Here is a 14,207-nt window from a genome sequence, read left to right on the forward strand (position 1 = left end):
TTGGAAGGAGACAAGCACCAGTAGCAAATGCTTTTCAACACGGCCATGTCAGAGATCAGCTGGTGTTCCAGTTTAAAGAGTGACCGTGTTAACTGGAGACTCTCAGCCGGACGCATCCCTCACAAATGTCTTTAGATGATCATTAAATATCTGGTGAGGATATTTTGACACTTGAATAAAAACTAAACTAGGATGGACTCCCGAGGACTCCCTCTGTGTTTCAGCTGTTGCAAACTCCACAAACACTGACACGTTCAGCTGAATGTCTCTAGTTTACAGGGTCACTCTTCAGATTGTAACACCGGGAGCTGACAAAGACGCATTCACACTATCAGGCTCCGAGAAGACCAATGTTCAGGAGTTATTAAACCAAGTGAATCACAGGTGTGTGTGATGGTATTGTGGATGGAGGGTGGAATAAAAACACTGAGGGTGCGTTCAGCATTGCAGGCCCCACCCCCAAAAGTACTACCCCACAAAGTAGGGGCTTTTCAGGGATTAACTACCCGGGGACTCAATTTTGACCCTGGTTCCTGCTGTTAAGATGTGCAGAGTTCCAGGGTAGAGTCCCTGCGGTTGAAAAACACCTTTTGCAGTTCTCTAACCTTGTTTAGTAGGAGTCTCTGTGGTGCTTCTTTGGCAGTGTGAGGAGAATCTAACTGTGCCAGTAAAGTACTCTAAAATGAATGAAACTGAACCAAAGCAGAAAGATGAAGAGAGATAGATAGGGGACACAGTCAGGCAGATAATGTGCAAGAGTTATTAATCTCAGCCTTTATTATCACACTCATCTCTTTATTGACTCTATCTTTTCCCCCTATCTGCGCCGCTCCACAGACTCTGGGGGAGAGGAGTCCACGGGTGTGAAGAAAATAATGATATTGGAGGATATTATAGAAACTGAGTGTTCAGTATGCACAGATCTGGACAGCTATCATTCATCTGAGCTCTATTTCATTTTCAGCATGACAGTAATGATGAAGTGGGACACAGCAGGGAGAGAAGAGGAGGAATTAAAGCGAGGGGAGGGAGCCGGAGCAGCTCTGCAGGAATGTTTTCTTGCGCCTCTTGATTATTTTTCCTCGGGGTCTGAATTCCCCTTCAGGGCAGCGCCCCGCTTTCCTGCAGGAATCTTAATTGATTGTACTGTGGCCTGCATCTTTACCGCTCCATTCCTCTCACAACAAGTGTGTCCTTTCAGAGCTAAACTGTCCACAGCTGAGAAGGAGAGAGACCCAGGGAACTGAAATAACTCAGGGACCATCACAGAGGGTTATACCCAAAGACGGCTTGACTAAAGAGGCTTGTATGTACTTTTCTTTGAAGTCAATCTATAACCAAGCGGGCGGCTCATCATGTGCACAGCTTGCTGCAGGAGAGAGGACGGAGACGGATCTTTTCTCCTTTATATCAGATGACAACATACAGAAGCAGTAAGGAGGGAGTCACGGTGAACACATGACCTTAAAATCAGAGATACTCCTGAATGAAATCTGTGAAGTCACGCTCTTACTTCAGCTCCAGTGGAAGTCATGTGAGTGCATACTCCTGGCTGAAAATAGAGGTAATATATCTCCTTGATAATCACAGCTGTGAGGGGCAGGAGGAAAGTTTTCAGTCATAGGAACAGAAACACACTGAAGACGACTCACGTTTGAACTGTCTGACATGTTTTATTGCATCAGCAGAGCATTGTGTTGGTGTCTAAGCTCCAACCTCATCACACAGCTAATTATTCTACATGCAGAAATGTGATGAGATAATAACTGAAACCGTGCAGCCGTCGCCTGAAGGTGGATGCTGGGAGGTGGTGGCTTAGAGTGTATAAGAACAGTACAGGTGCAGGGCAGCAGAGACGATGAAGGAACAAAGAGAGGGAGCAGAAATCTTGCAGCTTTAATAGATCTACAGATTTTTTCAGGAGATTGGGAGATGTCTGTCTAACATGAGTCTGGTTCTGCTCGAGGTCTCTGCCTGTTATCAAAGACGTCCTAGTGAGCAGTTTTGCATTGGAACGACATCTTTAACGGCCAAATTCCACCAGATCTGTGTCCGGTTCGTGTCCGATTCGTCATAGCACTGGATCTGATAGGTTTCTATTCTAGTCAATGTGTTAACTTCCATTGGATCCGCTCCATTGCATTCCGGCTGTGTCTCTGGTCCGGCAGGTCAAAACGCAGTAGTATAATTTAGTATAATTTTTGCTGGATGCCAGAGCACAATGCATCAATCTCAACAGAGCAGATGGAGCGGGACAGGAAGTCAGGCACCAAAACAAAATGAAAACATCCGGTTAATTTTAAGAATAAAACACTCTGTGTTATCACCAGATCGGGTTCACTTATCTACAACAACAAACTGTCATGATGAGCGGAGCCAGGCCTGGAGTCAACAGGTTAGAGGTTTTCAAGGGGACCAGAAAGACAACATGGATGAGAAGAGGAGGAGGAGAATCCCTGATTCAGTGTTTACTGCAGGGAAACCTCGGTCACATGACTCCAGGTGTCCAGCGATCCTGCTCCGTGCTGCGTTCCGAAAATGCAACCGGTGGGTGAGAGAGCACGGAGCCGGACTACAGCAGATTGGACACGGACCAGACACGGATCTGGTGGAAGTCCTGTGTTAGAACTATGGCCACATCTGAAAAGACTGTATGTGCTTGCTTTCGACATTAATTCAACATCTATATTCAGACAACAATTACATGACATCTGCATCTGTTCATCACACATTCACATGCCTAATAACAGGGATTTTCAGCCGTGTCTCATAATATGGCGGCTTAATTGATTGTTAAAGTGAGCAGGGTATCACAGCCACCATTGAATAACTTGTATGCTCAGCACACAATCGATCATGTGACCTAAACATGTCAGTCCAGCACTCGTCAGCCTCCAAGAGCTAGTGAAATAATGATGTTGTTACGTATAGATCAATCAAGCAGTGTTTCTGCTTTCACAGGCAGAGTTGGATAGCCTTATATGAGCATGCACACTCTCCTTTTCTTCTCTTGCATAGACCAGATTTAAACTACAGCTGGGAAATTATTTGTTAGAAACGCAGTCGAAAGAATACTTCCTGGCATCCGTTCAACGCTCAAATAAACATGTCATTAAAATTAAAAGACAACAGTGTTTCTGAGACACGTTGATATTTTAAGTTGCATTTGTATAATTGTTAAATTTGGGTCAGAGAAATCCAGGTCAGATTTTAAACCAGTTTTCATCGTTGAAGTCCCGGTTAGTGCTCTCTGTGAAGTTAAAGCCAACTTTTGAAACTGATTCTTGTTGAGAAGCATGTTTTTTTTTTGTTTGCTTTAGAGATTGTGGTGGTGTCTCTGGAAAGGATCCCAGCCCGAGCCATGACTTCAGAGTTTATCTGAATCACTTCCAAGCTAAATTTTGAAACTGTGACCTCATCCAAATCTGATTCAGGTTATCAAAGTGAAATGGTTTTGAGTATGTATGCAATGCGCTCCACAATTGAGCCTTTACTTTACTTAAAAACTAGATCTGTGAAAAGAAAGAGTTCATTTCAATTAATGACTCACAGAAAAAACACTACACTAAAGATAGTTGATGCAGATCACACAGATGTCAACAGCAGCTTTGTGTACGTCATAAAACCACATAACACATTACAAGTATAACTGAAGGCTGATGTGTGCCTAACATGAGTCTGGTCCTGCTGGAGGTTTCTGCCTGTTAAAGGAAGTTGGTCCTTGCCACTGTAACTTGCTAAATGCTGCAAAGTGCTCTGCTCATGGTGGATTAAGATGAGATCAGACTGAGTCCTGTCTGTAAGATGGGACTGGATCTGATCCTGTCTTGATGTTGGGTCTTTGTTTATAACAGAAAATAGAGTACGGTCTAGACCTGCTCTGTTTGGAAAGAGTCTGAGGATAACATTTGTTGGGATCTGGCACTATATAAATAAAGATTGATTGTTTGATAAGTGCTTTATAAATAAACTTCATTATTATTATTTTATTAATAATAATACTTATTAGGCTGAAAATTAGAGTTAAAATGTGGAAGTAGAAATCACCAACTAGTTATAGGATTATGCAGAATGTCTCCTCCTCATGCAACATTCCTGTAGTTACTGGTGCATGCAAATAATTACTTTAATTTACATAATTTATTAGATTGTGTTGTTGTTTGACAGCACTGATAGAACCTTTAAAACCTCTGTCTTGCCTGCAGAAAATGTTTTGAAGTTTTATTTTATTATTGTGTCATCATATGCCCAGTTTGCATGGGCTTACAAGACACCATGAATGCATGCAGTCCAGGGTCAGAGCGCACAGCGTGTTCATTGATTGTTAAGAAAGAAGAAGAATGTAAGACAAAATATAGTAAAAATGCACAAAACTTAGAGGGACTATCTCGTCTTCTTGTCCAGGATTTTGAGACAAAACTAGTGAGCTTTATGACATAGAAATTAAACAAATATTCAAGTTAAGCTCATCTGTCCAATGCAAAATTTCTGTCTTTTTGAAACAATAACTCTGAAGTCATCAAAGTCTAAATAACCCATAGTCTGGAGCTGAAGTGGACAAAGCCAGTGTGAAATTCCCATCAGCTGCTCTTTAAAAATACAGCTGAGCCTCATCACTGCCGACAGGATGCAGAGGCAGTGACGTGTCAATCAAAAGTAACCTGTAATATCATTGACTGACAATCCTGTGTAAGATAAAAAATCCTCCCATGTTGTTCAAATGAAAAACTAAGTTCACTCTGACTTCATCACTTTGTCTTCTCTGCACACTGACTCCATCCCTCTGTGTGTTACCCCTGTGTTGACCTGTTACACTTCTTCTTGCAGCCCTGTCACATCAGATATTCCTTTAAACTTTTCCACGTCGAGTGCAAATCGACAAGACATGATGGATTATGAACATCTTTGCTCAGAAAGAAGGCCTCGCTCTGCCTCCCACCTCTCCTCTCTTTGTGCGCTCTCTACTCCTCCCTCTTCATGCTCACGCTGACACATCAAAGCCCTCTAAGGCGTAACAGCGCACCGTGAGTAGCAGCTTTTTGTTGATGAAAATCTCTCCTTTTTTTCCTTCGCTCGCAGACATCAAGCCATGATTCACACAAATGTCGCAGCGAGCATGCAGCGCTTCGTCCCAGAGGAGGACAAACGCTGTAATTAACATTGGAGAAGAGACAAGGGAGGGGAATCTTGTCATCTGCAGCTTTGCCTCAGTGTTCCTCTCCTTATCTCTCCTCTTTCTGCAGGATTACTTTCTGCCATTTTATCTCCTCTTCAGGCGGATCAGTCAGTCTCTGCTGTTTCCATGAAAGGCGTCAGGATGTGAGGAAGAAAGGAGGTGGAGATGAGGGAGGCGATATGTCGATACAGTCTGAGGGGAAGTGATGGAGATCGCTGACCTTTGGCCGTGTCAGAGCGTTCCCACGGGACAGAGGGAAGCATTTTCTTCTTGCACAATAAACCCTTTAATCCCAAGTGGACAAGAAAAGAGCAGCATAAAACCACAGCTCCAAGAGTTGTACACTGTGTCACATGAAATGGTCAATTTACTTTGATCTCCTCTGATTGGAAGAACTCCCAGGAGAGCCTCAAACACTCAGTCAGCAGGTTCCCTGAGCAGCTGCATTATGTGGAGAATCATTCAGTGTTACAGCATGCAGATATGTATTTATCTATATGTGAGGGCGTGGGAGATTCAGCATCCTCTGCAGGGAGCTGAATCCAATCCTTCTGGTAAAGTTGTCCGTGAAAACTGGAGGAAGATTCAAAAGGAAGGCGGAGAGCACAAACAATCTCTCTGCATACATTCAAACCTTATCTCCCTGCGTAAGTCATTATCACTGCTGTGTATGCTAATGGGAATATCTCTGCTTCTGTATCTTCAGATGTCAGGACGAGCTGAAGATGAGCCCAGTGTACATTCACAACAGCGCTACTTTCTTTTCACTCCACGTTCTTTTTCTTTTTTTTGGCAGGAAATGTGTAAAAACACGATGATAAGGGAACACGGAGATCGCACTTTTCATTTGCAAGTCTTCATTTCCTCGCCGTGTTATTGTCACTGAAAGATGTTATGAGTTTGAAAGATGATCTGAGAATCAGCACAGAGTCGTGGAGATGCGACAGCGGTAATGAATCGCTGCCGACAGATCTGCTGACGGTTGCAAAGAAAGAAGAAAAGAGGAGAGATGAAGGAAGGACGAGGAGAAATATATTAAAGAGTTGAGGTCTAGAGTTTAACTTGCACTGAGCACCACAATCTGAAAGAGAGGTGATTGATACTACGTACACATGTAGAGGATTTATAAAGCACCAAATCACAACAAATGTTATCCTCAGACTCTTTCCAAACAGAGCAGGTCTAGACCGTACTCTATGTTCTATTATCAACAAATACCCAACATCAAGACAGAATCAGATCCAGTCCCATCTTACAGACAGGACTCAGTCTGATCTCATCTTAATCCACCATGAACAGAGCACTTTGCAGCATTTAGCAAGTTACAGTGGCAAGGACAAACTTCCTTTAACTATAAGCTCTAACTATAAGCTTTATCAAAAAGAAAAGTTTGAAGCCTACTCTTAAAAGTAGAGAGGGTGTCTGCCTCCCGGACTCTGACTGGTAGAAGATTCGAATGAAGAGGGGCCTGATAGCTGAAGGCACTACCTCCCATACTAATTTTAGAGACTTTAGGTACGATGAGCAGGCCTGCATGTTCTATAGCGTTCTAGAGGGGTAATAGGACACTATGAGCTCTTTAAGATACGAAGGTGTCTGATCATTAAGAACATTGTAGATCAGAAGAAGGATTTGAAATTTAATTCTAGAGATCAAAACTAGTGATACATTGTCCTGCTATGTCAACAGGGGGCGCCAAATGCACACATGCCTCCCAGGAATTTTAATAAAACACCTTTTGATTGCAGATTGTGAAGGGATCTGCTCTTTGGAAGTTGAATGTCAACATAATTGGGTCCCTCGTCAGGCTCTTTACGCTTCTTTAAAGGTTTATTAGTTCAGTTGCTGCACAGCGTAGGTCAAAATTTACATTTCTCAGACTCAGGGCCCAAAGCTCTTCTTAAAGATTAGTCTTGCCATGATGAAATCAGCACATAGAATCTGTTCATTTAAGATATATCTGCACATAAAACCTGTCTTTGAATTACCATACATAGAGAAACAGCTTTCCAAAATGTGCTGTAAATACTGTCAGGGAGAAAATGAGATGCTAATGCATCGTGATCTGCAGCTCTGGGATTCTGCAGAGCATCAGAGCACTTTGTTTAGAAGAGATGCCAGAGACATATTTTCCTCTAAGAAGAAAAAAACTGCTTCCTATTGCAATTTACACACTGCAGCAGCCAATACTCGCTGCATACTTCCCCAATTAATTCCCTGTTTATATTCTGTGGGACTATTCTGGTTCAGTATTTACATCCCTCTGTCGCTGGAAGATGTGAAAATGTTTGAAAAAGGCAACAACTGCCAAGGAAAGTTTGATGCTTTGTGCTCCTGACGTACAAAGTGAAAGAGGTGAAAGTAAAAGTGCTGCAGCAGAAACATTCTCCTCTTTTGAGTTTGACGCTTTTCCCGCTTTTCTTCTCCTCCATTCAGTCTCTTAAAAAACCATCCATCTGTGCGCCTCGTCTTCAGCTTCTCTCTCTTCTTGCTCGCTGTGAAGTCATCTTAACAAAGATCAATAGCATTCATCAAAGCATCTCTCTCTCTCACACACACACACTGACACATGAACACACACTAACACACTGAACACTGAAGGCACTCTGTCTCTCTGACCCTCTCTGCTTACAGACTGGCTTTCATAGAGCTGCAGAAATAAAGCTGCCAGTGTGCCAAACAAGTGCATAAAGCTTCACCTGAGCGTCTTAAAGGCAGTGAGCCCGGGCTCTTCAGTAAACCGGGACAATGCTGACAGTTTATGAGGCGGGTCATCCTTTCCACCTTAACTTTCCATAAAGTCATTTATGAGAAGTCGGAGGGGACCAGCAGCTGACCATCACGCCCACCGCGACACAGCGCAGACCCGAGGAAATGTTTCTTTACCTGTGTTTATGCTGGGAAACGACTGAGAACACATGCTCACTCTTTCAGGAGAGCCCTGCTTCATATTCATGTAGCTCTGACATTCATACCTGGAAAAATCTGAACACAACCGCAGACGTATGCTGAGCCGCTCAAAGGCAGCTCAGTGTCAGAAAAATGCAACTGCAGGAAATAACTTTGTGTGGATGATGTTTGGGTAAAAAGCTGCACTTATATTCACAAACAACAAACTAAAACAAGCTAAAACTTCTTCCTCTCCTAGAACAGGTACATGTGTTTGTCACAAGCAATCAAGCCAAGTGGAACCGTTTTCCTGTTCCAGTGAAAGCATGAAACGCTTCAAAGATCCGTCCTGGTTTTCTTTTGGTAGGAACAAGTGGGTTAGTAGTTTACTGCCAAACAAAAGATAGAAAATGTAAGATGTGTTTGTGAGGAAAGAGAAAAGACTGAGAGGTGGAGGAAGCAACCAGGACATCAACCAATGAATAATCGGCTACTGAACAAGAGATTGGAGCCAGAAATTTGGACCAGAGGTGAACCAGGAGATGAGTAAGAAAACCCTCAGGTCTAACAGGACTTAAACATAATCTTTCTGTAGCCAGCTGGGGGGGACTGCACTGGGAGTTTGATTACATGAAACCAGAAGGGATTTTGATGCTACTTCTGTTTCCTTATTCCCTCAGTAAACATTTTAACATTAAGTTCATTGTTAAACATAGTATGGGAGGTTGAGCCTTCAGTTATCAGGCCCCTCTCCTTTTGGAATCATCTACCAGTCAGGGTCCGGGAGGCAGACACCCATTCTACTTTTAAGAGTAGGCTTCAAACTTTCCTTTTTGATAAAGCTTATAGTTAGAGCTGGATCAGGCTTGGACCAGCTCTTTGTTATGCTGCTATAGGCTAAGACTGACACACTGGGATCCTGTCTTCCCCTCTCACACCTCTCTCTGTCTACCTGTCTCTCACTGTAACTCTTCCTGTCCCATTAAAGTTACTGACCATAGACCTTTCTGGAGTCCCTGAGCTCCCTTGTCTCGTAGGTTCCTCTGCTGCTGTGGACATGCCACACTCCAGCTGCTACAACTACTACTATCCATCTCACCACTATCATCTCTCTCTCTTCACCTTCCTCTATCCCTCTCTCCAACACAGTCTCAGCAGATGTGTGTCTAACATGAGTCTGGTCCTGCTGGAGGTTTCTGCCTGTTAAAGGAAGTTTGTCCTTGCCACTGTAACTTGCTAAATGCTGCAAAGTGCTCTGCTCATGTTGGATTAAGATGAGATCAGACTGAGACCTGCCTGTAAGATGGGACTGGATCTGATCCTGTCTTGATGTTGGGTATTTGTTGATAATAGAACATAGAGTACGGTGTAGACCTGCTCTTTATGGAAAGAGTCTGAGGAGAACATTTGTGGTGATTTGGTGCTGGATGGATTAGGGCATGACCACCATGGTCAAACTCAACGCTTCCTAAGGAGGGTTCAGGAACTCATGGGGGAAGCTTCTTTAATCCAACCGTTTTGTTTTTTAATGTAACTATACCCATTTAATGACTTGAGTCGCGCCATAATTCACTTCATGTTGAATTGAAGAAGACTCGAAACTCAACATTTGGACCATAAACTCTTGAAGAAATGTTTACTAAGGGAATAAATCAACCTATAGAAATCAGACCATTTTCATTGACGTCTATTCTGATATTTTTCTGCAGTTCACTGAGTCCCCTCTGCTTGCCTCGCCTTGCAGATTCCAGGCTCAGAGGTCTGGCATTGCCCTCACATTTCACACTAAGAGGCTTCACCCACCTCTATACTCAATCTTGGCAAAGGAGCCGTTTGAGGCGATGCAACAGAGTGATAGTGACAGCAGGTACTGATAAAAGTTACCTCAGCTGTTGGCGTCATTTAAACGCAATTAAACCCAATGATTACCCTCTAATAATCTTCCTCAGTGTTTCTTGATCATCTAAACTGCTGCAGGAGCTTCACGAAGTTAAACTTTAACTCCAAACTGAGCATCTGTGAGTTCACCTTTTACATAACTTTTGCAATAATCTGCTGAGACTGAAACCAGCGACCTTGTAATCAAAAGTTAGCTTTCTCTAACCTCGAGACATCTCCAGAACTTTTTTAAAAGCAAAATAAGCCATCTTTAAAGCAGTGAATCTACTGATTCATGATTTTCGTGCTGGTTATGTAAGGGCACTGCAGGGAGGCACTGAATGGACACAGTGTGTGTGCCGGGGGCTAAAAGCACTGGGCTTCCCTGTTGGGACCAATAAGACCAAACCAAAACACACAAACACACACACTCAGTATGATGCTGTTTGCTGCAGGGATCTCAGCATCAATTAATGCTGATAATTATAACACAATTATTCAATAAACTGCGTTGTTCCCTCACAGCTGAGGTCAGATTACTGCAGACACTTTAGTGATGGTTGTCTGTACAAGCCGAGGCCTCAGCTCACCTACAGGAGCCGTTAACAGACCGTAACGCTGTAAGAATTTCACTAGCGGAGGTTTTAATGGAGAGTTTTTACTGTGCCATGATGATCTAACTAAGGTTTTTCCGACCCTGAGAGGGGGAAGAAAAAGGTTAAAATTATCACGACTGCATGCTAAATGTTCCCCGATAACCTCCAGTCGGGCCTTTGAGGACCACACTGCAGAGTCCGGGCAAGCGGTGGAGTCGGTTGAAATTGATTTGTGATTGCACTTTCATAAAGTTGGAGGACTCACAGGAGACAGGGAAGAAGAAAGTGTCAGATACTGTGACTTTTAGTGCAGCTTTTATGTATCGCTGCAATGAAAGCTCATGTCGTTTTTGGTCCTTGATGCTTTGAGGTTGAATGCTTCTCATATTGGCTTTTCTATAACCTAAGGCCGCAGAATCACTCAGAATATATGGGTTAACACAGGACAATAAAATTCTCTCTATCCTCTTTAATGACTACTGAAGCCCACCCAACGACCTGCAAAACATTAAGCATGTGGGAGCTGTAATAATTTGAAGCATACAGTATATGGACACTGAGACACTCCAATTATGATATTAATTATTTTATTAGATTATTTTGTATTTTAATTAATTAATTAATTTTTAATTAATTTTATTTATTTATTTATTTTTATTTTTTTATCCATTTCACTGTTTCTCATTTTCCCGATGTGATGTCGCCCTCTTTTTCCGAAAACCTCTTTTATTGCCCTATTAATACTTTTATTTATTTATCAAATTTCATTTATCTATTTTAAGGTGCTTTATAAATAAAGTTATTATTATTATTATTATTATTATTATTATTATTATTATTATTATTATTATTATTATTATTAGTTCGGTGCTAAATCTGTGTTTTATTCTTATGCATTCATGCAGCTTGCTTTCAATCACTGTTAAGTGTGCTGATACAAAGCAATGCTTTATATTTTATATTTCATTTTCATGCAACCAACATAAGGCTGAGTCAATTTGGACCAATAAGAAGCATGATAAGACACTAAGAGAGACTGCTTCAGTGTCCATTATTGTTAAAGTGTTGAGTGGAAAAAAGTGGAGTGGACAGAGAATTGGGGTGACTGTTTCCAAGAATAACGAAAATCATGTCATGTTATCATTCCTAAACTTTACCAAGCAACTTTTTCCCGTCATAGATTCTAAAGCATGAAATATGCATTTGAAGAAACAGATCTTTAAATAAAAGGCGATAGAAAGATCTTTGTGCGTCTCTGTGACACCCAGATGGAAAGCTGTGCTGAATTTGACAACATTTGACAACCAGGGAGGAAACTGTGTCGGACATTCAAAGGACAAAACTCCAAAATCCTGTGTAGAACTTTTTTTTTAACCTGTCACACTCATGTGTGAGGATGTTCAATGGCAGGATTAAAGGCTGTTCTGGAAACTCAACTTCAAATGAACCTGACGTGACATGAGGCGTTTTTCTATTTTATCCCCTTCATCAGAATTTCAGCCAAAGCCTCAGATGAAATGAAATTTTCAGAAGCCAACTCCCTGGTAGATTCAGCCAATTCTGGTGGGTCATTAAACATCACATCGGTCATTATGCAGTCCTTTCAGGAAAATGTGGTGTTGCGATTCAGTATATTTACAAAAATTCTAAATTTGTGACTTTCAGTTTTAGAAAAATTAAGAAAATTATGAAAGTCACCAAATTCGTATCTTTGATTTTTTAAAATTTTGATCCCAATTGGTATGTATTATGGAATGAACATCAGATACAGTTCCTGTGTGATTGTTTCTCCATCACAACCTCAAACTACATTTTTTTATGTAGACATTATCATTAACAAAGACCCAACATCAAGACAGGATAAGATCCGGTCCTATCTTACAGACAGGACTCAGTCTGATCTCATCTTAATCCACCATGAGCAGAGCACTTTGCAGCACTTAGCAAGTTACAGTGGCAAGGACAAACTTCCTTTAACAGGCAGAAACCTCCAGCAGGACCAGACTCATGTTAGACGGACATCTGTCTGTAAAACTATGATAACAAAAACAATCCTCCATGTCTTCTTGTGATTATTTATCCATGATGAAAACTGTTAGTTGTCCTGATTGTGCAGCACCTGAAATAATAATAAGAACTGTGCACATGTAATATCTGATATTGATTGTGTTGCATAGGAAAAAGCATCAAACATGCATTGCAACTTTTTCCCAGAGCTGCCACGAAACCATCACAGAATAAACCCTGCAAAATCCAGGAGGTGCCGATTGAAACCGTTCCTCTCACAGCTGTGAAACCACATAAGATGTCATAATGCAACTCTGAAAAACACACTCAAACCTCACACAAACATATAAACACAGAATCATCTGAGGTCAATGAACTCTGCTGCTGTCACTTCAGGGTAAACGTCAGGATAACTGACACCTGGCCTCGTCTGACTCTTCCTTTCTTCACACCTGTAACCTGAGATCAGAGACCTGCCTGCTTCCAGGGGGAAAGTCAGCCCACCTTTGAATGCATCACAAAACCTGTAATGCATTCAAAGGTGCTCAAGCTAAAGGTTCAAACCAGGTTGTGAAAAAGCTGCAGCTGCAAACTAATGATATGTGTTAACTCCCTGTGTATATGTGACATGTGTGTATTTGTGCTGCTGTACATCTGAGGAACATATAATTTGTGTGTGCATGCATGTGTGTGCTGTCATTACCAGTGTGTCTCTGTGTGTGTGTGTGTGTGTGTGTGTGTGTGTGTGTGTGTGTGTGTGTGTGTGTGTGTGTGTGTGTGTGTGTGTCAGTGTATCTGAAAGAGAAAAGTGTGGGTATAATTATAGCTGCACAGACAAGATAATGACAAACTGCTCTGACTTTCTCCTCAGAGCCATCAAAGTTTCTCTTTCCTCTCATGAGCACTTCACCCTTTCTCGCTCTGCACGGCGCGTTCAGCCTCGAGGGAGGAAAAACCAACCGAGAGAGAAAAAGTGAGAAGGAGGTGAAGGCGAGAAAATCACACGGTAACTGTGCCTTCAGTTCTCAATCTTTAATCTGAAAAAAATCACAAAGTACTTCCTCTAAAGGGGAATTCCAGAGCTGTGAACCTGGTTTTACATATTTTGTGTCTAAATGAGGGGCAGGTGAAAGAACTGAGGAAATACTTTAGTACATTGTTTCATTAGCAGCTTTGAATCCGGCCATTAGAATAATTCTTGGGTGAAAACCAATCAAATACATCCATTAAAAGTTCCTGTTTCACAACAAACAGTCTCAGATTATTATTCTAAGTACTGATAAATCACAGAGAGGATCCCTGCAGAGATCAACCCTGTGTTTGTTAAAAAGAAAAGATGCCTTTTCAACCAGAAGCAGCGGTTACTTTCTTCTCTAAGGAGCCGAGAGACTCCATTTAGAAGCAGCAGTTCTACCATTCGTCTTGAGAAGTAGCTCTGTTTGCATTTTTGTGAAGCTGAGATCAAACACAGTAACAACACAAACAAACCAATCGAGGCAGGGACGAGCAGAGTCTGTGTTCTCGGAGGCAAAATTACAAGAGAAATGTCTGCTGATTTTTTTAGTGAAACACAACAAAAGTCCAAAGCTTGATTTCATCCCTCTGGAGAAAAAATAAGCATCCTACGAGGCCCCTGCTCCGCTCTGGAGGGAGAAAAAAAT

The 14,207-nt window shown here is 41.9% G+C and overlaps 1 protein-coding gene across 1 annotated transcript in view; it reads right to left on the bottom strand.

Moving 5' to 3' along the window:
* chst11 (carbohydrate (chondroitin 4) sulfotransferase 11) overlaps positions 1-14,207 on the bottom strand; it is a 59,944-nt gene that overhangs the window by 6,769 nt on the left and 38,968 nt on the right. The gene's annotated exons all lie outside the window — the stretch shown is intronic.

Source organism: Notolabrus celidotus, chromosome 21 (genome assembly GCF_009762535.1).
Source record: "Notolabrus celidotus isolate fNotCel1 chromosome 21, fNotCel1.pri, whole genome shotgun sequence".
NCBI classification, from domain to species: domain Eukaryota; kingdom Metazoa; phylum Chordata; class Actinopteri; order Labriformes; family Labridae; genus Notolabrus; species Notolabrus celidotus.